Raw genomic sequence first — 22,248 nt, 5'->3', positions numbered from 1 at the left:
GCTCTACTAAAAAGCCTGTCTTCATCTTTCTAAGAAGTACCCTGTATGTACTGAAAGGACACAGTGAGGTCTCCTTGGACCCTTTCCTCTCCAATCTGGACAAACCCAACTCTCTCAACCTGTCCTGTAATCAACTTTGTGACTGTCTTGTGAACCCATTTCATGTCTTTCCTGTGTTGAAGATCCCAGAGCTGGATGGAGTTCTCCAAGCAGAGTCTCACCAGCACGGACCAGAGGGGCAGAACCTGCTGCCCTGTTTCTTTGGATACAGCCCAGGACACAGTTGGCTTTCTGGGCTGCAAGTACACATTGTTGGCTCATGTCCAGCTTTTCATTCACCAGCAGCGCCAACTCCTTCTTGGCAGGGCTGCTCTCAAGTCCCTTCATCTCCCAGCCTCTCTTGATACCAGGGGTTAGCCTGAGTCAGGCACACAACCTTGTACTTGGCATTGTTGAACCTCATGACATTCCCATGCACCCACTTCTCAGGTTTGTGCAGGTCCCTCTGCATGGCATCCCGTTCCTCAGGCATGTCAACTACACCATGCAACTCGGTGCCACCTGCAGGCTTGCTGGGTGTGCTCTCAATTCCTCTGTGTCGTTGATGTAGACGTTAAGCAGTTCTGGTCCCAGTACAAACCTCTGAGGGACGGACACCACTCATCACTGATCTCTGTTCAGATATTGAGCCATTGACCATTACTGTCTGGATATGACCGTCTGAGCAATTCCTTATCTGCTGAACAGTCCATCCATCACTGTTACGGTAAAACATGTCTCCTACAGTGTATTCACTGTCAACAGTGATTTACTTCCACTTTTTCTATCTTTTGTATATAACCAAAGCATTAGTGCGAGAGAAAATTGCATATAACTGTCACTACAGTGGAACATGCTATATGATGTTCCTGTGTATCATGGAATTGTAAGTAAGTGAACCCTGTGGAAGAAGCACTCTGCAACCTCCCTCTTCTGTTGCTGTTCCCTGTGGAAGCTCCTCCAGGAAGTTGCTGTTGCATTTTTTAAATAGCTGCTCTAAAACGCATATGTTGATGATACGAAATGCTTCAGCTGATTTAAGTACAAATCCTTCAGTGAAGTTGCACATCATGTGTGTCAGCATGGAATTTATCTCAATGTCTTTATCTACCATGCCTAGAAAATCCCTCAAAAGATAAGCTGCCGTCTTGTTAATCAATTGAGATTTGAGCAGGGATGGTTATCGTTCCATAGTCACACAGTATAAGGACTTAACATTGTGAAAGTGAATGATTAGTGTTTGATTCTGAGTATACAGAATTATGGATACAGACTTAAGAAATCGTATAAACTCAGTGTACATTCCTAGAAATGTATCAGAACTAAACAATTAAATGACTTGCAACGTGGTTTATGTTATGTTTGCTAATTCTTCTTCATCTCAGCTTATCTTCTCAGGAGATCTATACTACTTTTTTAAAACCTTTGTAGTAAGAAGGTCATATCCTGATCTTAAAGTCAAATAGATGGTGCATAACTTATTAACAGTATCTTAGATTTTCTTTTTGTGAATGTTTTACTATCAGGATATCATACATTCATTTATTATACTTTTTTGAGGAGGAACATTGGTGAAACAAAGGATATTTGTTAAAACTAAGCAAAGGAGAAACTCTATCAAAATCTGCCCAATACCTATCATTAATAACTAGGTAATTTAGCAAATGAATGTGACTGACTGATTTATTTCAATCTTCCATGCATATTCTCCTGATGAGGGCAGAACAGGGATGAAATTAAGGGATGGGAAAAATTTCTGTGTTCTGTATATCAATTGGCAACCCTTTTTAGTGATTTCTCTTACTGAAAGGGTGGACTTGGAATACAAATAAGATTTGCAGTCCTCTGATCCAGGAGGTTGTAGGTTATATTAAAATACTCCATCAAAGAATTAATATAGCTTTAAATACTGCATAATTACTCACCTGTGTCAGCTGGTGTCATACAAGTACTTGATCTTTATTGAAGAAATACATCCCCAAAACATATGTAGTAAGCCTAGAGGAAGTGAATTTTTGCAGTTATAATTTATATTTGTCAGTGTAGCATCTGCAAAGAAGTCAAGACATTGAACCATCATTAAAAATGCAAATGAATTCTTATCTTTTCCAAGCACTTGATAGTGGATGAGCTGTGATAAGGCTGGCTCTTTGCTACACAGTGCATAAATCTGCAAGCTGTGTCAATGTGAGATGGTTGTTATAGGATCATTTAGGCTGATGCAAGTGGTAATGCAATTCCCAAAGCCTGGACCTCTATTAAACTGTATATTCTCTCATCAGAACTGTCTAGGTCTTTCACATATAGCTAAACATAATTTCATTCACTGAATTTTTTTCTGTGGTGGATGTTATGCCAAGGTCAATTGATGTCTAATAAACCATAGAATCATCTCACATGATCCAGGATGATGGGTAAGTAGTAAAGCATGAAAGAAAAATAGTTTATTAGAAATTGAAATGGAAGGTTTTTTTTTAAAGAAAGTTGTTTCATTATAGGTTCACTATAAATAATTATAAACACGCCCTTTAGAATTTTAGAAATTTTAGAAATAAAATGGAGACTACACAAAGGTATAGGTTTGTGCCTAGTAATGCTACAAACACAACTTAAACTGCATGTAGGAAAGTGTACCAGTCCAGATATTCTTTTAACCTCTTCTCGTTAATGGCAATGACATGATTTTATTTCTCCACTGATTATGTGGCCATTTTGGTGGCAGATAGGACTTGTCAAACAGCCTTAGTTCAACTCCTTCTGGACAAAATGTGTAAACATAGTATTTGCTGTGTCTTGGGTAACATATTGGTTTAGGTTTCGTTTTTCACCTAGTGTTGCATTGACTGAACAATCTTTTTTAAGGAAATTATAGGCTAAGACTCCTCAAGTAGCTCTTTAGCTTCTGCGTAGACAGCTGTTTGCTATGGGTTTCTTGTATCTGAAGTGTACTTGAATTGACCAGCTCACATTCCAGTTCCTCAGTGAAGAACAACTGTTCCTCGTTCTACCTTGACTCCCAATTTACATTTAAGGATGTGAATCTGCATTGGACTTGGGGAGACTTGAAGTCTTAGATAAACACATGTTTTAAGCAGTACTGTGATTTTTCTCAAACTGAAACTTAATGTGATTGTGCTGTGTTCTTTTATTGACCGATTTCCTTTTGATTAATGAAAAAGTCTCCACCATGTGATGCTTTGAAGTTCTCCCTGGATAGTCAGAGAGCTCTTTCAGTAATACCCAGCGCAGTCTTTTCATCTGAGAATTTTTTTTTTTTTTCTGTACAGGGTGTAAGCAATAAAGGACAAACCATTGGTTGAACATGTTAATATATCTCAGTTAATTAATCTTAATCACATTCTGCTCTTTAGGAATGGTGGGGTAGGGGCAGGGAAAATAGCCTTTATCAATTTTCACCCTAACTGAGAAACATTTCTCCTTGATTTAAGATAGTCTGATCAGCTGGATATATTTGCTGCACAGAGTGTGTGCTCATTGATAGGCTGTTTTTTGAAAAACAGCCAGCATAGAGATCACTTAGTCCAGTGGCTCATATCAGTCCAGGGTGTCACTTGTGTTCACCCAAGCATGGCAGGTCTTGGTCCACCCAGGGAACTGATGGCTGACATCCTGGATGTGCACACAGATAAATCCCTGATACCCAGCCATGACTGATTTATAATTTTGTCTTTGATTCACAGTTACAATTTAAGCTTCACAGATCTGGACACATATACCTTCCTGAAAATGCACATTCTACATTAGCATTGTAGGGAAGTAGGATAGGACAGATGTAGAAGAAAAACATTGAAAATGCATTGATATGTTGAAATCACTGCCACATCCATGGCAAACACTTGTCTCTGTCCTGGAGGAGGAAGGAGGCACATGTTGCCGTAAAATGGGCCTCATTCATCCTCCTGGAAATGTTTTCAGTTCCCTCTTTGTAGGTTTTCTTCTTTGGCTTCCAGGTAACAACCTTGTCTGAGACAGGCTCAGATCTTTTTTCAAATGAGGCCCTAGGAGAAATCTGCCATTGGGCCACTATCAAAGACTGGTACCTGGCTGTTAGAAAGTTTGCTTTTATCCTTATCACAGCTGTGGATAACATGAGCCCTTAAGCTTATGGCTCATCCTTAAAGGTGGTGAGCTTGTGGAAACTTGTCTGTAAAAGGTTTCTAACTGTGGAATGTGCTTCACAGATATTTTAGGAAAGTGAATTGACCTCACATAGTACATTTCAATGGGTTAACATTGGACACTGAAGGAAATTTCATAACAAACTCCTTGATCTTGGAATTTATAGAAGCACCTCTTTTATTTTCTTCTTCATTATAGCTAGGGAACTCTCTTGTGAGAAGTTCATAGAAGGGGATAGAGATAAATAGTGCAGAGTATACAGCTGTCTATTATATTTATACTGGCAATATGAAAGAAGGAGACAAATTTGAGATAGCTTTTTCCTTTCTGTAGCGCTTTCCACACCAACTGATTTCTTTTTAAGGCAAGTCTTATGGTTAACAGACAGTTAGGAGGAACTGATAGTACCTGGATTCCTGTGGGACATGACACTGGAGGATGCAGAGGTTTCAGAGGCTGCATGTGGATAGCCAAGAGCTGTGTTGAATGCTGGAAGTCATGCTAGTTTTCTGAAATAGGACATTTTGTGAATTTAAGGTGAGAATTTAAGGGCTGCACTAAGGAATTTTTTTTTCGTTTCTTCTCTCATATGTGTTAATAATTTCAATAACTAAGCCACTATTATTGGCCACTTGGTGAATGATTAAAGTGCTGCTGGCTTTAAGCCTTTAAACTCATTGCTATTGACATATTTATTTTGGAAGAGTAATATTCTCTCTTGAGTTTATATGAGAGAAAACCATCATTAATTAAATTTTATATGTTGTGCAAGACAGTTCAAGTTCAAGTAGATAAGAAAACCATGCATGTATATTCGCAAAGAGCACTGAGGTAATACCTGTTGTGAAAAAAAAACAGCAGTAAAAGAGTTTAATTTCATTCTCAACAGTTCTGCCCCCAGCCTGTATTATTATTTGTCTTACATTAATAAATCTGCTTATTTAGTTTCTGAAAATATCTCTTGAGTTAGGGTCTGTCCTAATTTTTCTTATTTTTTTAATTTAAGTAGGAAATAGTGTCAGTAAGATTCCTAAGAAAATACCTAACAAGAAACAAGTTTCAGTGAAAATAGTAATTAATACTAACTAACAAGCATTCCTATATTACAGCCTGGAAAATCCATAGGAATGGTACTGAAAAAAAGTTTCAGGTGATTATGGCATTAGCCTCTGTTCCACTGTCTCACCCATAAAATTCCATATAATGTCCATTAGTCACAATAACAACTGTACATTGCTGCACTAATGAGAGTAAAGGTGTCTCGTGAAAAAGTAGATAACTTGGTTCCAGATTATTGTTGGATCCATCAGATGAACTACCAGGGTTAGATACTGTAACTAAAGAAGTGACAAAAGTCTTGTCAGAGACTGATGCTGTTATAAAAATTCGTAGTTAAGTAGATTATATACTTGTAGAAGGTCAATAGTACATAAAACACTATAGTAATTACCATTCTTGTTAATACATTGTCTGCAGAAAAGTGGTTAATTTATGACCTAAATGCTATTGAAAGTAATAAACATAATGCCCTGGAAAACTACATGAGCAACTGTCATACAGAAATGATGCTTTAGACCTCGGAGAATCTCTTCAAATATTTTGATAGCTTTATATGATCGTTAGCTCCTACAGTTGGTACAGGATGATTGCTTTTGGAACTGTGACAGCAGTGCCGTATTATGTGCCAGTTATTCTCATGCCTACTTGGTCTCATGGAAGAGTTGGTGTTGGAAGGGACCTCTCAAGCAGAACCACCTAGATCTACTTGTCCATAACTATGTCCAGGCAGCTCTTGAATGTCTCAAGGGATGGAGATGCTGCAAACTCCATGGGCAAGCTGTGTCCTTACTTGACCAGTACAAAAGTGTCTCCTGATGTTCATGCAGTACTTTCTGTGTTTCACCTTGTGTCCATTGGCTCTTGTTCTGTCCCTGGTCACCACTTACAAATAGTCTGGCTCCATCTTCTTTGCACCTCCCTTCAGGTATTTATAGCCATTAATAAGATCCCCCCTGAGTATTCTCTTCCCCAGGCTGATCAGTCCCAGCTCTTACATCTGATGACTTCCATACTGCAAGGTGCCTTTTGGATGCCTCTAGTCAATTTGAAACACTGCAAGGCAAATGATGCTTGAATTATATGGTAAAATGCTGCAACAGGCATATATCTTAAAAAGCATTATTTGTGGTTTCTTTAGAAATTATTTTAAACAATTCCAACCGGCATTATTTGAGTACAAAAGGTGATTCTGTATTCTTCTTGATATCACTGAGAGGTAAAATTTGTTTGTAGTATAATATAATATTACATCTCCCACAGCTTGTCTGTTTCTCATTGTGTTTGTGACTAGTCAATATAATCTGATGAAAGACCATTTATAATTTTTATTGTTGAAAATTTGGTTCAGTAATATAAAGAAAGAAGGTTCAGAATGGTATATCCTAGTGGTTCTTGATTTTTATTGCAACTTCTCCAATTTTAAATAATTAAGCACACTTTAAACTTAAGGATTCTTTTTTTGTTTTGGACACATCAGGTCAAAACTGCAGCTAAGTAGATGGGGATATCCATTCAGGTTTAAGTATATGTTTCTTCATGTAAAACTTATTTTTGCTTATATCTCCTTAGACAAAAATGCTGGGATATTGAAAGAAAAAATATAAATGTCTGAGTGCACAATTTGAATTGTTTGACTGTATCAATATTGATATATAATACAGGATCTCCTGATACTGAGGTAATTTTAATCAGTTAAGTTTGTACAGTGTACTGAAGGTTTTGGTTTTGTTTCCATGCAGCTTAGTACCACAGCATTTCTCTTCTTCTTTTGTGTTACCTGACATATTAATTACTAGCATACTTTTGCAGCTCTAGGCAGAATGTCTTAGTTTGATCTATGGCAGATTTTAAATTCTATTTATCATGGTTAGGTTTTTTTCATTTCTGTGTTTTGGCTTCTCATTTTTCTTCTTCTCCTCCCATACTACTTACAGAGGGGCCCCAATACCACAAAGTGCTTACCTGCATTCAAATCTAAAGGCAGCTGAATTGTCATGTGTTATCCATGCAGGAGCAAAGCAGCAGGAAGCTGTGTATGACACAGTTATATTATAAATTGCAGTTCCCTACTTGGCTGTCCTGCTACATCAGATAATTGATAATCTGATGCCTTTCCCATCCTGCACCTGTACCCTGGTGACAAAGAAATTAGCTGCCAAATAGCTGCTGTAAAACCAAACCAAACCAAACCAAAACATACACAAAACAAGCAAAAAATCCCAAAACAAAACTAACCCCGGAGGTGGGTACTCATTGAAAAGAATATTTTTCAGTATTATCTTTCAACCCTCTACTTAATTTAATCACTCATGACAATTTTCTCATGTCCTCCAGTTCTCTCCATTTTACACGCAATTTAAGTTGTGCATCTGAAATGGAATAACCCCATCCAAAAGCAAAGCTGCGGCTGCCTGGGTGGAAAGCAGCTCAGGGGCCCTGGTGTACAGTAGACATGAACCAGCATTGACAGAATGAAAGGCAACAGTCACAAACTGCAGCACAGCCAATTCTGATTAAATATTGTGGATTTTTTTATTTTCACCACAAGAGCAGTCAGGTTTGGGAACAGGTGCACACTTTGGTCATGGAATTTCATCATCATCTATATTGAATCCTCACACAAATACAACCTTGAGAACCTGATCTACTTGGAACTGCTCTGGACAGAGGGCTGGGCTAAATGGTCTTCAGAGGTCTTTTGTAACCTTACTTTCTCTATAGTTTCATGAGAAGTCAGTGTGAGCCCTGTAAGGGTAACAGAAAATACCTAATGAAGCAACTTCATTGTTGAATTTGGTATAATAAATGATGGGGGTTTTTTTCTTTCATGGATATAATTTTCAATCTATATGAAGAAATCAAACTTGAATGAGATACATTTTTCAGGAAGTGCTTTTGAATTTTGTGACTTTCACTATGTCTAATGTATTTACTCTGGACAACATTTTAACCTGGTTTTTAGGATAGCTAGTGACTGACTCAAGTTTTAGATTTTCAGCTGAGGACTTATGAAAGGCTGGAGTTGTAGGGAGGAAATATTCCACACCAGTATTATATATACACAAGTTCTGTTTCATTGGAATGTCTTAAAAAGTAGGTTAGACAGGACTATTTTCAGGGTCTCAAAAATTGATATCCAAGCAAAACTTAGGTGAATAGGACCATGGCAATAAGCATCTGTTTTAAGACTATTAGGAGTGTTACCTCATAAGAGAGACAGGATGTAGATTTCTCTTGTGCCATGATTTAGTGTATTTTTCCCTATGGAAAGAAAATATAATACAATCCTTGTTTACAAATCAAGGGAGTTGAAATGCAGAAAGAAAGGGAAGACAGGGCTATGACTCTGATGTTTCATTGGGAATTTTTTCCCTTTTGGGTTCTGCCAGAATGGCAAGACCAAACATCTGTGCAGTATTGATAAATGGATTTTAATTCCTCCAAGGTAACAGGGCCACTGTATTGCTTATACATTCTTGTATATATGCAAAAACTTATATGCACACATATAAAAAAATAGAAATGTAGAACACGTATTCTCTTGACTAAAAAATGAAACCCAGCAGAAATCTTTCCTGCAGGATTCGTACACTTATAGGCTTACGATTTAACAGGTAATGTCCTAAATATTCCCTAAGATATTTTGTTTCTGTCTAACCCAAATATGATCTTTTCTCAGGAACTAAAATTACCCCAAAGGCAAAAAGAGAAAGGGGAAAAACATCCACCACTGTATACATGTCTCCTGCATGGCAAATATGGAGGCACAAGCTTAATCTGGAGGGATAGCCCCATTTACTGAAATATTTGAATGTCACTCTTTCATGTCCTGTCATTCGAACATTGCTTAACAGTATTGCCTTGTGGCATTCATTTCTGCAGTTTCACTGTTTACTACAGCCAAAAGCAACCAAGAGATGGCAGCACTGCTTTTAATATTCTGTGTGCACCATCTGCACTAAGTGGTATATCTGTCAGTAATACTTTTGAACTTTTCCCTTTGTACCTGGCACATGCTTTCACCACATGGTGAGTAGTTCTTTCTTTACAGAAGACCTGTTAAAATTAGCGGCCTTACTGCTAATGGAAATTGTCTTTTCCCACTGCAAATTTGCATAATGCTGTCTCATCTCTTCGGCAGGAAAAGCCTAACAGACACAGGAACTCCAGGGAATATTTAGGTGCCAACTCCAGGGAATATTTAAGGGCTTTGGTCAGTGTGACTGAACAATCTTGCTTCATCATTTTCTCTTTTTTTTTGCCTTGCAATGATTTCTGTTTCATTTTTTATTCCAGAAAAAATTATTTTCATCAGACAATGTGTTTTGAAATATAGGAAGCTGAACTAACTGCCCATGTTTTGTGGTTTCTTCTTGCCAGTGTGCTTAAATACCTTCTACCCTTCTGAAGTGAACATCAATCACTTCAGTTTAATCGAAAGAAAGCCTCAAGGGGACATAGCCATCAAAGAATTATTAACATTGTCAGGAGATTATTAGCATTTCAGTAATTGTTCATAGGCTATATAGAGTCACTTTGTTTCTTGCACTGTGATCGTCACGTTGTGTCACTATGTATATACAAAGACTCAAAAAATTTTGATGAACTATTTTTCTTTTCATACTGTATTTTAAAAGATTTTTTGAGCAACTAGACATCTGCAAAAGATGACAGAGTATAAATGTGGTGATTGAAACTACAAATTAAGTATTTGACTGTTAAGTGAAATAGGTTGTGATACAGTGTGAGGTTTGATACACTGCATATAAATGTGAGCATTTTTCATTTTGTATTTAAAGAAGTCAATAACATGTATATGGCTGCAGTGTCAAAATGATTTGGTCATGTTGAAAAGGAAGAAAGTTTAGCTTGACCCTCCTAGAATCAACATCTGTTTTTAGCAAACTGACTTTCAGATCACCTCTTACTCTGAGTTGGTAATGTGCTACTTGATTTTTGAGTTTTGTGGGTTGTGATTAGCATTTTAAAACCTTCGGTCTTGCCAAGAAAGACTCCATAACATTTAGACTACATACATCTTCCAGCCCAAAACCATTAGATCATTAGATGATTCAGAGTGATCTAGAATTTCTTATGCATGTGTGCCTAAGCATTCAGAAAAAAAAAAGGCAAAAGCTGATGGGTCTGAACTTGGTGGTTTTTTGCAATATTTGACAAAATAGCTTGCCATTTTCTTGCTAAGAAATCAATGTTGTCATGAGAAAATGAGACTATTTCTGGCATTGCTAATCTTCCAGTACTCACCTGGGTTGCTCTTACAGCAGCACTGCTGAATGGAATAGACCATCATTATTTTAAAATATGCACAGTTTTTTTCATGTACAGAAAGTATATAGCCCAAAATGATTATCCGTATTCAGAATTAGAGCTGTGCTATTTCAGCATTTCTCTTTGCAGCTGTTCTGGAAGTGGCCATCACCATGAGCCTTCAACCAGCAAATTTTCCAAACTGCATGTGGGTAATTTTAAGTGATCCATTGTAAGCCATTTCTTTGGATTCAGAAATGGTGATGCCAGGAGGTAAGACAGTTAGGAGACATGGTGCAGGAACAGACAGGTGGTGGGAATCCAGCAGAAGAATCTGGAGATCTCACCCAAGTTGCATGGCCACTGCTGCAGGGGTGCATGCAAAGGCTGCTGCTGCCACTCAGACAGCAACTGGCCATGCTCTGTGTGAAATCTGTGTATGTCTGGGAGTGTTACACAAGGCAAAACATTTAAATTAGCTAGTTTTGAGTTGTTTTTTTGAATAACTGTTTACTAGTGTCTGTGCTTTGCTGCATTGTGGGTATTTCCATTGACACAAACTGCAAGGAGGGGCACAGTGCCCATGAGCCGCTTATGGCGGGCTTGGATTTGTGCTGGCAGCAAAAAAGGCAATGATTTAGGGCTGGTGTTGAACTTAGAAGTTGTCAGATCAAGCAGGGCAGCTGAGGGAGGCACAGGAGAAACTCCAGCCCTGGCATTGGGCACTTCCCTGGGGATGGGGTAAGGTCAGGCTGGGACTTGGGCCCATGGCTGGGCTGTGCAGGGCTGGGGAAGCTGGAGACCGGCCCTGATGCAGCATCACTGCGGTAGAGGCTGACAGCCCTGGGGGACTGACATGGGGTCCTAGGCTGTGGCTAGGTTTAGGGAGCACCAAGGAAGATTGGGCAGGGACTGCAAGGCCTGATGTGTTCCTGACATGTCTGGGCAGCTCATGAATTGACCACTCATGATAACAGGAGTCTTTATTGGCAGCGTCTTGTAGAGGTGGGAAAAAAGAAATGGACACCTCAAACAGCTGCAAGTAGGTATTACAGGCATTACAATAAAATGTTTTTACACCTTTGACATACCTTCAAAAGCTACAGGAGAAAATGAAGCAAAAAGCTTTGTTATGCAATCAGTATTGGTAAGTGGCAACACTAAAGAAAGGTTGCTGTGGCTTAGCATTTCTATGGATTTGTGTTGAGTCCAGTGGAGTAAATGACAGGGATGGCATTAGGGCAGCCAGCTGAAGTGAGCAACTCTGGTTTCCTTACTGACCTGTATTTTCTTTTTTCAAAATGGACCTAATTTTCAAAAAAGAATTGTTTACAGTTGGGCTGGAGGGACGAGGGACGCTGTCTTTTCCATCACTTTGTTCTTGAAGTTTCCCTTTCCTCTTCTGTGACTGGGAGGGTGCTGTCATTAATGAAGTAGAAGCCCTGGCAGAATTCAAACCTTTTGAAGGACTTCACGGTCCAGTAGACTTTGACAAATGAAGACAAGTGGGAGCACACTGGAAGGTGTTTATCTGAATGATGGTGAACAGATCTGTCTATAGGCTGGGCCAGGGACAGAGACGTGTTCTGTTAGTGGCTCTGTTTGAAATGTACCCAAACCGTACAGTAAAAGAGTTTTGTAATAGTAATAGTGGATTTTAAATTCCTCATGAAGCCTAAAAGCTTTTAGAACTTCTCTAACTTGAAAGTGGCACCTCAGTTTCTTCATTGCTTTCAGAGTTCAAAGGATACCACTATGAATAATATGAATGTTGATATAATCCCAATCAGAGAAAATGATAATAATAGTTAAAACCTCAGTCATTGTTTTAATTCATTAAGTATTTGTAATAGGTTCATCTACCATTGCTAACTAAGCAGAAGATGCAGCCACTTCTTAATAAATAAAGTATTTAAGCAACTTTATTGGCAAGTAACTTGAAAAAAACCTTGAAAGCATGAAAATTGATCAAATCAAGATTGGTGAAAGGTCCAACAAAATAGTTTGTGTTCACTGCTGGGAAAATAACTAGTGAAACAAAATCCTGAGTAATCTTTAATAGTACTTGAAGTATGTCCAGCAAACCAATAAAGTTCTTCATAACAGGGGTATGCAGTCATGCAGTAAAAGAATTTAAATAGCATTGCAAAAAGTATTCCAAGTGTAATAGTAAAAGTTAACTCAAGAATTTAAGTCAGATTTGGATTAACAAGAAAGCATTCTTTTAACAGAAAATCTGAAAACTTAGTTGAAGATGAAGAAAAAGAAATTCTAATAATGAAATTCACATTGTGTATTCTACTGTGTAAAGTTTTTTGTCTTTTAGGCTTTATAGCTACTAAGATTCAGCTCTAATATTTATGCTTCTTCCCTCCAGAAAATTATAAACCCCTACAAAATTATGTTTGAGCAAAATACCTGCCTTTTTAATTTTCCTCTGTCTGATCCAAAGTGATGAAGGAATGTCAAATACAGTATATGAAAGCAGTTACTCAGGTAAATTTAAAGTGAAAACTCTCCAGCCATGAAAACCAAGTGTTTTGTTTTTCCTCAGTATTCAGAGAATTAGTTTGCAAATAAATTACAAAAGATTAGTACAGTTGTGAAAAATTGCTCACTACCTTTCCACATGTAAACAACAGGCCGAGCATAGAAGAAAATACTGGACGTAGTGGCAGTGTTAGAGTCTTGAACACACACTTGGAAACACACACTGTTGAGAATTATGGAGAATGTTTTCAAGGAAAGAAGCAATAGTTTCAATAGGTTTTGCCTAAAAAAGTGTTTGAGACAGCAAAATCTTTCATGAGCATGCTTAAGGAAATGTCATGTAAGAGAGAATAGGTCTTTAGTTGCAGAATTACAACAGGCTGGGTCACCAGCAATTGCTGCAAGACTGATTGAAAAAGCCTTGTCTCTGTAATGCTATTAGTGCCTGAAAGTGTTTTATCTGACACCAGAGAATTTCTAGCTAAATTCACCTATGCAGGGGAGACAGAATGAGGGAGGGTTGAGAAACCTCATCAATGTCTCACTGTGTGACCTTCCCAAATAGGATAAAATTGAATTTTGGATGCCAACTGCTCACAGTTCACTGGCAAGCTGCACAGTTACATTGAGCAGTTGACTTTAGGCCAGGTAAAATAACTTAAAGGATTAAGCATTGGCAGCTGTGTGTTTGATATGTATTTACTGATCTATATTTGAAGTTGATTTTTTAATATAGGTGGGAATATTGTAGGGTAGGAGTTGAGAAAGGAATCTTAGAAGGGATTAAGAGCAACTAATACAGAAGTAGAGCTAAACAATGCACTGTTCAGTTGCCTTGCACTATGAGAAAAGTCCAGGTCTTTGACTTGCAGCTAGCCCTTCAATATTTGCCCTGTTTCCATAACATAGAAATCAAATTAAGGCACATTTCACAATCAAATGTAAGACCCAAGTGTAGACTTCAACAAGGTGTGCTTTTTTAAATGGAAAATGAAACCCTTTCTAAGAAGTATGCTTTCATCTGAGCAAGCATAATAAAACTTCAGTAAAATTGGTAAGGCAAACCTTTCATCTGCAAGTAAAATAAATTGAATTCTAAATTAATGACTCTTTCTCAGTGGTTTGAAGCATAGCATGATGTTAATGCACAAGGAAAGCTGCTATATACAAATACTAGACCACACAACAAATCCATGTTGTTTGGTTTCCATCATAGAAAGCATATTTACCTAGATTATGTGGGCTGCATGCAAAAAGTAGTTTTGCTTTGGGTAACAAAGATCTTCCTTCAGGCTTTTGTATGTCAGTAACTATAACCTCAGGGTTGTAGTTGTCTAAATGGCTACGTTAGTAATTTTTTATTTAGATTCTCTGGTTTTCTGTAGCTGGCTTAGCAGATAACCTCAGATTTAAATTCCCTGGAGCAGGGACCATACATTTATATGGGCATGAACAGTGAGGGTTTGATCTTGGCTGGAGCTGCAGGCTGTGACTGCGATGTAAATGTCAAGTCATAATAGAGTAAGCTCAGGCAATTTCCCTTAGAAATAAAACTTGCTGCTTTCAAATGTCACTAGGCTAAAGAAATTTCAGCATAAACTGATGCTGAAGTCAGTGGGAAATATATTTATCCACAATGTAGCTTCAATATAAGTTATTTAATTGTAAGATATATTAAAATTTTATTAATCCAGTTATGCTGTATTGTTCACTCTAGCAGAACTATGCTTTTTGAGAGGAAAAAGCTTACTGGATGCCTTTGGAATTGCCACACTTCCTTCTGTCTCCCAGGCGCTCCTTGCAATTTTTGGCCAGACAATCTAAAAATAAATAATTATAATTAAAACAAAAATATAGTAACATCTCTAAACATAATCTTATATGTTAAATCAGCCATAATGCAAATGCTTTTTAGGGAAGTCAAGTTCTCAAGTGTCTCTTTACCAACTGTGTGATTTCCAATTCATGTTTTCTCACTGCAAGTCCTGAAAATTGTATGTCACCTTTATGAGGAACAGTGATAAGTTGGAATGATTTCTTCCTTTTTTTTTTTTTTTTATTTTTATGGCTACTTTCCCAGAATCTCTAATAGGATTTATTTGCAAAGCATAAATCTTAGTAGTGCAGTTTTAGTGAATGGAAAGAACTCTGTATGTATGTATGTATGTATGATCTTGGACTTTTCTTACAAGCAACCTTTTATTCCTGGTGTATACCTTTTCTTTTCGGGCACTTAATTTGTTGTATTTGGAAGAAGTCACCATCCTCTCTCTTGCAGCTATAGGGCTTCTTTGCAGAACTTAGTTAAGAATTCAATATGGATTATTGAATTCTTAGTTAAGAATTCAAATATGGATTATACCCGAAGTGTGAAGAGAAAAATTTCTGTGATGGGAGATACAGAAGTAAATATTTGAATTGATACATGTGAATGTCTTTTATTTCTGAATTACGTATATAGTCACTCTCCTCAGTGGTGTCACAAATAGTTAATGTTTGAATTTCATGGCAGATAACTACGTGAAAATTAGATACTGCTGATTTGGAATCACAAAGTCCATTTATCTTAAGTTAAATAGTTGCCATCATTGAAGGGAAATAATTGTGAGAAAAATATGGTAAGTTGCAAAATCTTACAGAATACAAAGATGTGCTGTGATTTCCTTATCTTTAGGCAGACTTGCACATTTTGTAAAGCCTTGTTATTGACTCCAGTAAAAAAAAATTGAGGCATCTTGTATTGAGCTGCTGCATGTCCAATTCAGGGAATGATGTCTGTCATCATGAAAGATGTCTTTAGGGTCCTGGTCTTACACCTATTTTTTTCATGATCATAAAGTAGGTAAAGTTGGTGGGGTGCACACTATTTTGGATTGCCTAGTAGCAATCCTTCAGTAGGCATTGCTGTTGTTCACTACAGCTGTAAACTCTGACCTTTGCAGGGACAAGATGGATGCTAAGGCAGGACTCAGTGGGTGTGTCTACCACCTCGGTTTGTTCCCTACACCTTTGAGAGGAATGGGAAAAGCTAACAGCAGGAAGTGTGTCTCCACCAAATTAAGGCTTGTATTAGCTCTGTCTACTCCTTCCTGGCTTATAAAAGTCTTTGTTTAAGTAGCTTTGAATTAGATCTGTGTGATGTCTTACATCTACTGTAACTCAGCTGTGAAGCCTTAGCTAAGAGTGAAATTAACTGAATGTAGGTTCTTGGTGTTTTATGGAGCAGTGTTTGCTTGGCATATTTTTCACTGTAGAATTAGGACAGGCCTTGAAAACACGCAGTTGCACATTCACATGCGCATGTATTGCTAAGATGGAGCAGTCAACATAAAGCTATGTAGATACCAGTTGTATAACATGAAAGAGATGCTTATATATATATATATATATATATATATATATATAAAGTTCATCTCCTTATTGCAAAAAAATATATATAGACAACAGTAAGAAATTCATCCATAACCAAATAATTCTAAAAAAAATTACTGCATTACTTTTTAACCTGAAATTCCCAAGCTATTTTTTCTCCTCACTTGGGTTTCAAGTTGACATAGCAACTGCCGTGGGTTGTCCTGCATTGCATTCAGTGAGGGATACAGGAAATGGGGTCCTGCATAAAGTTGTGTTGATACAATAAGTTATCCTTGTGTTCTGGTGTAACAGCAAGGTTCTGAGGGGAGAGCCTGGAATGGGGGTGCAAGCCAAGGCAGAAATTAAGAGTCTTAAAGGAGAAAGTGATAAGCTGCAGATTTATTTGTAACATGGTATGCCCACAAAGAGATGTAAGGCATCTCTTAGGGCAGACAGAAGATGAATACTGAAATGCTACCATCCATCCATGGAAAGATCTGGTCAAAGATTTAAGGCCTTAGTTTAATGTGAAGGCCTCTGCACATTTCCCTAAACCATTGAAGGTGGCAGCCTGTAACGCTTTCCTCAGAGAACTTCCTGGAACCCTCTGACTAAAGGAAACGTCTTTCTGGTGCAGGAAGGAGCTTGTCGTGTTACATACTTTCCATTCTGTTGCTGCTCTGAAAAAAAGGATAGAAAGCAGAAAAACAAACAGCCAACCAAACCCCACACAGCTTTAGTCTCTCAAAAGGAAATTTCTTGAATCCTGTATTGCTTTAGGTGACAAATTGTCTGATGGTATAATTTCCACTTTTAATTTGGCCTAATTGAACTGGAGGAGGGGGGGTCAGGGAAGCATTGCTGATCTGCTCACTATGGAAATAAAATGGGCTAGTCCTGAAGGAGATTAGATAATCCATAATCCAATTTACCTTTCTTAATGAAAGTTCATCACTGACTGTCTAAAGGACAGTGTCCTTAACTAAGGACACTGGCTTTAAATCCTGTATCTGGCCACAGGTGTGGATGCTGCCTAAAAGACTAATCAATGCAAGGGTTATTAAGTTGTTAAAATAATGAAAATAAAAATAATTTGTGAACAAGGAATTTATGAAAAATGAAGCTAGAGGAAACACTGTTTGCATAGAAATGCTTTAAAATCAGTGAAAAAACTGTAAGAAACAAGTAATTAAGCAGACTTCACAAAATCAGTAACATTGTATCTGCAATAAAACTATCAAGATATTCTACAAGTTTTAATATCCAGAAATTGTTACAGAGTGAAAACATCTGTTCTCTTCCCTGTACTTTATATGCAAACGCTGAAAGAAGCATTTAAAAGTAATTATTTTAATGGTCTGGGAGAGCCTACTGACTGTAATAGTTGCTCGTACAACTAATACAACAGGTCAATGTGAGTAAAGCATTATTAAGTATTATTAACCTTTATCAATTTAGTATAGTAAAGTTGCTTACTACATGATCTGATACTGTTATGACTACTCATCCTCAGAGTATTGCATTCCAATGTCTCAGATTTATTAGTAAATTGAGCAACACATCCTCCTTCTCTTTTTATTCTGCCATAGATGAAAATATCGTACATGAACTTTCTATTCAAATATTTTTTTGTCTTTTAGCAAATATATCCCCACATATAACAGTTGCAGTCATGCTCAATCACAGATGATCAGTGGTTGTAATCATGGTTAGTGATGTACTCAGTTCCCAAACTGAAGTGTACTGTTTTAAAAATTAGAGAACTATATTCTTGTTTCAATAAATAAGAGTGCATTTCAAGTTTCAATGGAGTGCATTTACCCCTCACCAGCTTCCCTCAAGGTAACTGCATTTCATCCTTACACTATGGAGAAATTGTTCTGAGATTTGAACATTGATTAGCAGTAAACAAGTTATTGGGTTTTTCATTGGTTTTTATGTATCAAAGTGTGATTTAGTCTTAAGTCTTGATTTGCGGATTAACATTAGTACATCTTCAAAGTCAATTGGCATGGAAATTCAAGCATTCCTAATCTTTATTTACTTAAAAACAATTCTCTATCCAGTCTAAAAAAGCTGATGGAAGACTTGGGACTTTCCAAAAATTAATTTCCATTGAATTTTACTGTTTAAATCCAATTTTAAGGGCTGAAATGTCAAATAATGTGAAGACCATCTAAGATCTCTTATATATTTCTGTTCTGATCTGAAAGTTCTATCAGTGAAATCATCCAGTCCACAACTGAAGTTCTGTTAGCAATTTTAAAACTTATTAACTAGTAATACTACCAGGAACATGAAAGGTTCTTTGAAGAAAAAGAAATGGTTGTGGTAGTGTAGGATTTGAAGAAGCGGCTTGTGTGCCATCTGCAATGGCTGTTCTGATAAATTGGCTCTCCTCTCAAAGCATGACTTGCTGCAATGCAGAAAACCAAGCATTGTAGGATCTGAATGGTTTAGAGGATGAAATTCAGGTCAAAAATTGACACAAAAGCTGATGTTCTTATGTCTTCCATGGGAGTCTTCTCATCTCTTACCCTAAAAGATGATTGCATAGTCACTCACTTTGGATATGATTTCTGAAGCTTCCTGAACTACTACTGCTTTCCATTCATACTTTCCATTCATACTCAGTAGATTTTACTTAGGCAGTTACATCACTTGGTACATCAATTATAACATTGAGATATCCCATGAATCATTTCTTTCTTCAAGCTTAGCCATACAGTTAGCAGGGCTGTTAAGTCACAGAATAGTGTATTTGTCAGAGTAATGAGTTTAAAAAGCTGTAGAACCTCAATACTGCATTTTCTCTCCCTCTGCAATTATGAACATGTATTTCAAATTGATGCCACCTTGTTTGGTACTTAAAAATGATCTGAATTTCACTAATTGTCTGACCCTTGTGACCTCATATTTCATACATGTACTTGCAACAGTTATTCTCCAGGCCACACTTCTTGTGGCTTTTTTGTATTGTCAGCTTTTGTTCTTTTTGTTACTTTTTCTGCCTGGGCTGCAGCTGATGTTAATACTGTGATGGCAGTGCCAGGCTGATTATGTGCGACACCAAGAAGCATTTTTTAAAGGGGAGGGGAAAACAGTTGCACCACAACAAAAAAGCTTATTGCTGTAAGGTTTGCCAGCTCTACTTTGCTGCAGTGTATGTCACTTCTTCACTTTGTGAGGCAAGCACTGATGTGTGTTAGGAAAATGCATAAAGGAAAGAAGTTATGGTTTCTAGTTTTCCCTTCCGCAGACAGTAGTTTGTTTATAACGGGGATAGGAATCTCCATTTCTTAAAATATAAAAATGGTTGAGATAGAACACTGCATATGCATGGCCATGCCTGTAGATGTCCCTTGCGTTAATAGAAGAGACCACAGCATAGCAAGCAGTACAAAATCTGTGCTGCCAAATGCTTTTTGCTTGGAAATTACTTTGCTTCTCTAATGAAAAACGTTGCACTGGGTTTAAGGTACAGTTATCACCTATTCTTATTCTTTGAATAAGCCAAGAAATGAGAAACTGTGATGTGCTTTGTTTGAATGCTGTCCCTTTAAAGCCAAAGGAGATGTGCTCTCAGATCTGATTTTCTATTTCTTAAGTCCAAGGAACAGCAGTTGATGAGTGAGTAAATGCTTAAAGTATTTTGGGAAGAATAGTGACTTTTCAGGAGAAGATATAAGAATGCTAGGCCACTGTGCTATTAGAAGGGACAGAAACAAAAACCTTGCTGGTACATACCAAGCAAGCTTTCTATTTGTGGTCTTACTTTTCTGTAAGAAATATTAGCTGTAAACACTTTTTTAAGCCTTTCTCTTTTGTAGTGTGGCAAGATGGTAACTAATTTAGGGAGGTGGATCGAGTTGGCATTATTTGACTGTTATTGCAAGCCAATTTCAACAATCCTACTCTATGGTCCTATAAATACAGCTATCTAGGACACAAAAACTACTGCATTAAAAAAAAAGTTTAATTCTCTGTTCAATATAGTAGCTTTAAACATTTTTAAATATTTTTTTATTAATTTATTAGAAGAAAGGTGCATTTTTTAAATGTTGAAAATTATGGAAGCCCTATCTTTGATATACTTTGCCATATTGAATTATTCTCTTACATCACTCTGTATTGTAAATTGGTGAGAAGCAGGAAGGTGCAATTATATTCTATTACAATTGAAACTTTCACATATAAAGAAAACTAGTAAAATGGCTATATTGATGTATTTTGTCTTAATCCTAAAAAGATTTGGTACAACAGTTCTAAATTAATTATAAATGTAGGGATAAGATGGGGTCTAAAACATGCAAGATGGGGAAGGATGTAAGAAAGTTTGTTAGAAATGAACTTTCAAGTTCAACTGAAGTATAGAGGGCAATATGCTTATGGGTATTTTTTACTCTTTATATCAAAGGTCCAGTCCAGTGTTTTTCCTCTAGAACTTATATGTAAAGAGACAAAAAATGGATTCTTTGAGGTGAGGTTGTTGTTGTTTGCATTTAGCTAAAGTACACGCGAGTGACTTTTCTCATGACTAAAGCAAACAAAAAAAAACACAAAAAAAATCCTCTGCCAAATCCCTTGGAAGTTATAATTTCAAATCCGTTTTTTCTTCTGTCTTTGAAAAAAAATCATCTTTAACAAGAGCAATATCTTAGTTATAAGTTCATTTTAATACTTACTAGGTAACCACTAGTTCCTAGTATTAACTTGCCTACATGTTTTCTTAAGAGAACAGATATATAACAACTTTTAATTTTTAAAGCAATCACAGAAGTGATAGCAGCATTAGTAATTGCTTTAAGGTTTCTATTACTTCAGTTTGGGGGTAATATTATGAAGCATAATTTTGGCAGAAATAAAATAACTGACAATCAGGTGAATGCCTAGTATAAAGCATTAAATAGGAATCAAATATTCATTATCTACATTCAACCGTCTGTAATCAACAGGAGATTTGAAATTCAGAGGACTTTTAAACACCATTTCAAGTGCAGGACCTTTGGATATTTGTGTGCTGGAGACTAAAATCACAGTGTGTCATATTTATGCATTTATGTTTCAGAAAGAAAAAAGTTCTTTAGTCCAGACTGCCAAAGCTGCTACAGATTTAAATCTAAGTAGCATTGCTACCACACTAGAGAATCAAGTGAAAGTGGTAGAGGGTCCACCTGTGAAGGAATTTTAGAGAGAAAAGGAATGTGTTACCCAAAATAGATATAATAATGTAAAAAGACTGGTTTGTAATAATGAAATCGAATGCACTGACTCTCCCCAGCATTTCCATTAACATAAATTGAATGACCAATCTTCTGGTATCTAAATACTGCTTTGACACACAAAGTTAAAAACAGTAAGCAGCAGATGTAAGAACTGTCACACCAATAGAGCACACAAGTTTGGGACAAAATGTATGGTTCCTGATTGTATAGATCTCATAAAGTTAAGTGTAATGTTTAATAACTTGTAGTACAAAGCAAAATAAAAGTTTTTTTTCTTTCTTTTTCCATTGTGATTCTTGAAATACTTTTAAGGGACAATCTGCTTATTTGGTCCTGACTAGCCAACATGCACATACCTGTCTTATTTTCCTGTGTTGAAAATTTGTGCACGTTTCTCTTCTGACATTTGTTATCTCACAGTCAAATCCTACAGCTTTGATGAAATCTTTATGGATGACTGGAATTTTAGCTCTGTAGAAATGGAGCTTTGTAGAAATGGAGTAGAAATGTAGAAATGGAGTTTTGGCTTTGAGATTTATCATGAAATGCTTGAAGGATATTAAAACACATTCCTTGTGGATCGCAGTGTCCAGAAAAATAGTGTAATTCAAAATAAGGACGAGTTGGTATCATGAGGCCTGTAGCCAAATATTTTTAAGGTCAACATAGTAAT

At 36.9% G+C, this 22,248-nt stretch overlaps 1 protein-coding gene across 7 annotated transcripts in view; it reads left to right on the top strand.

The window, feature by feature from the left end:
- CTNND2 (catenin delta 2) overlaps window positions 1-22,248 on the top strand; it is a 638,637-nt gene that overhangs the window by 283,438 nt on the left and 332,951 nt on the right. The gene's annotated exons all lie outside the window — the stretch shown is intronic.

Source organism: Anomalospiza imberbis, chromosome 1, assembly GCF_031753505.1.
Source record: "Anomalospiza imberbis isolate Cuckoo-Finch-1a 21T00152 chromosome 1, ASM3175350v1, whole genome shotgun sequence".
Lineage (NCBI taxonomy): Eukaryota > Metazoa > Chordata > Aves > Passeriformes > Viduidae > Anomalospiza > Anomalospiza imberbis.
The sequence above is the reverse complement of the archived record's forward strand: the minus strand, read 5'-3'. Positions and strand labels throughout refer to the sequence as shown.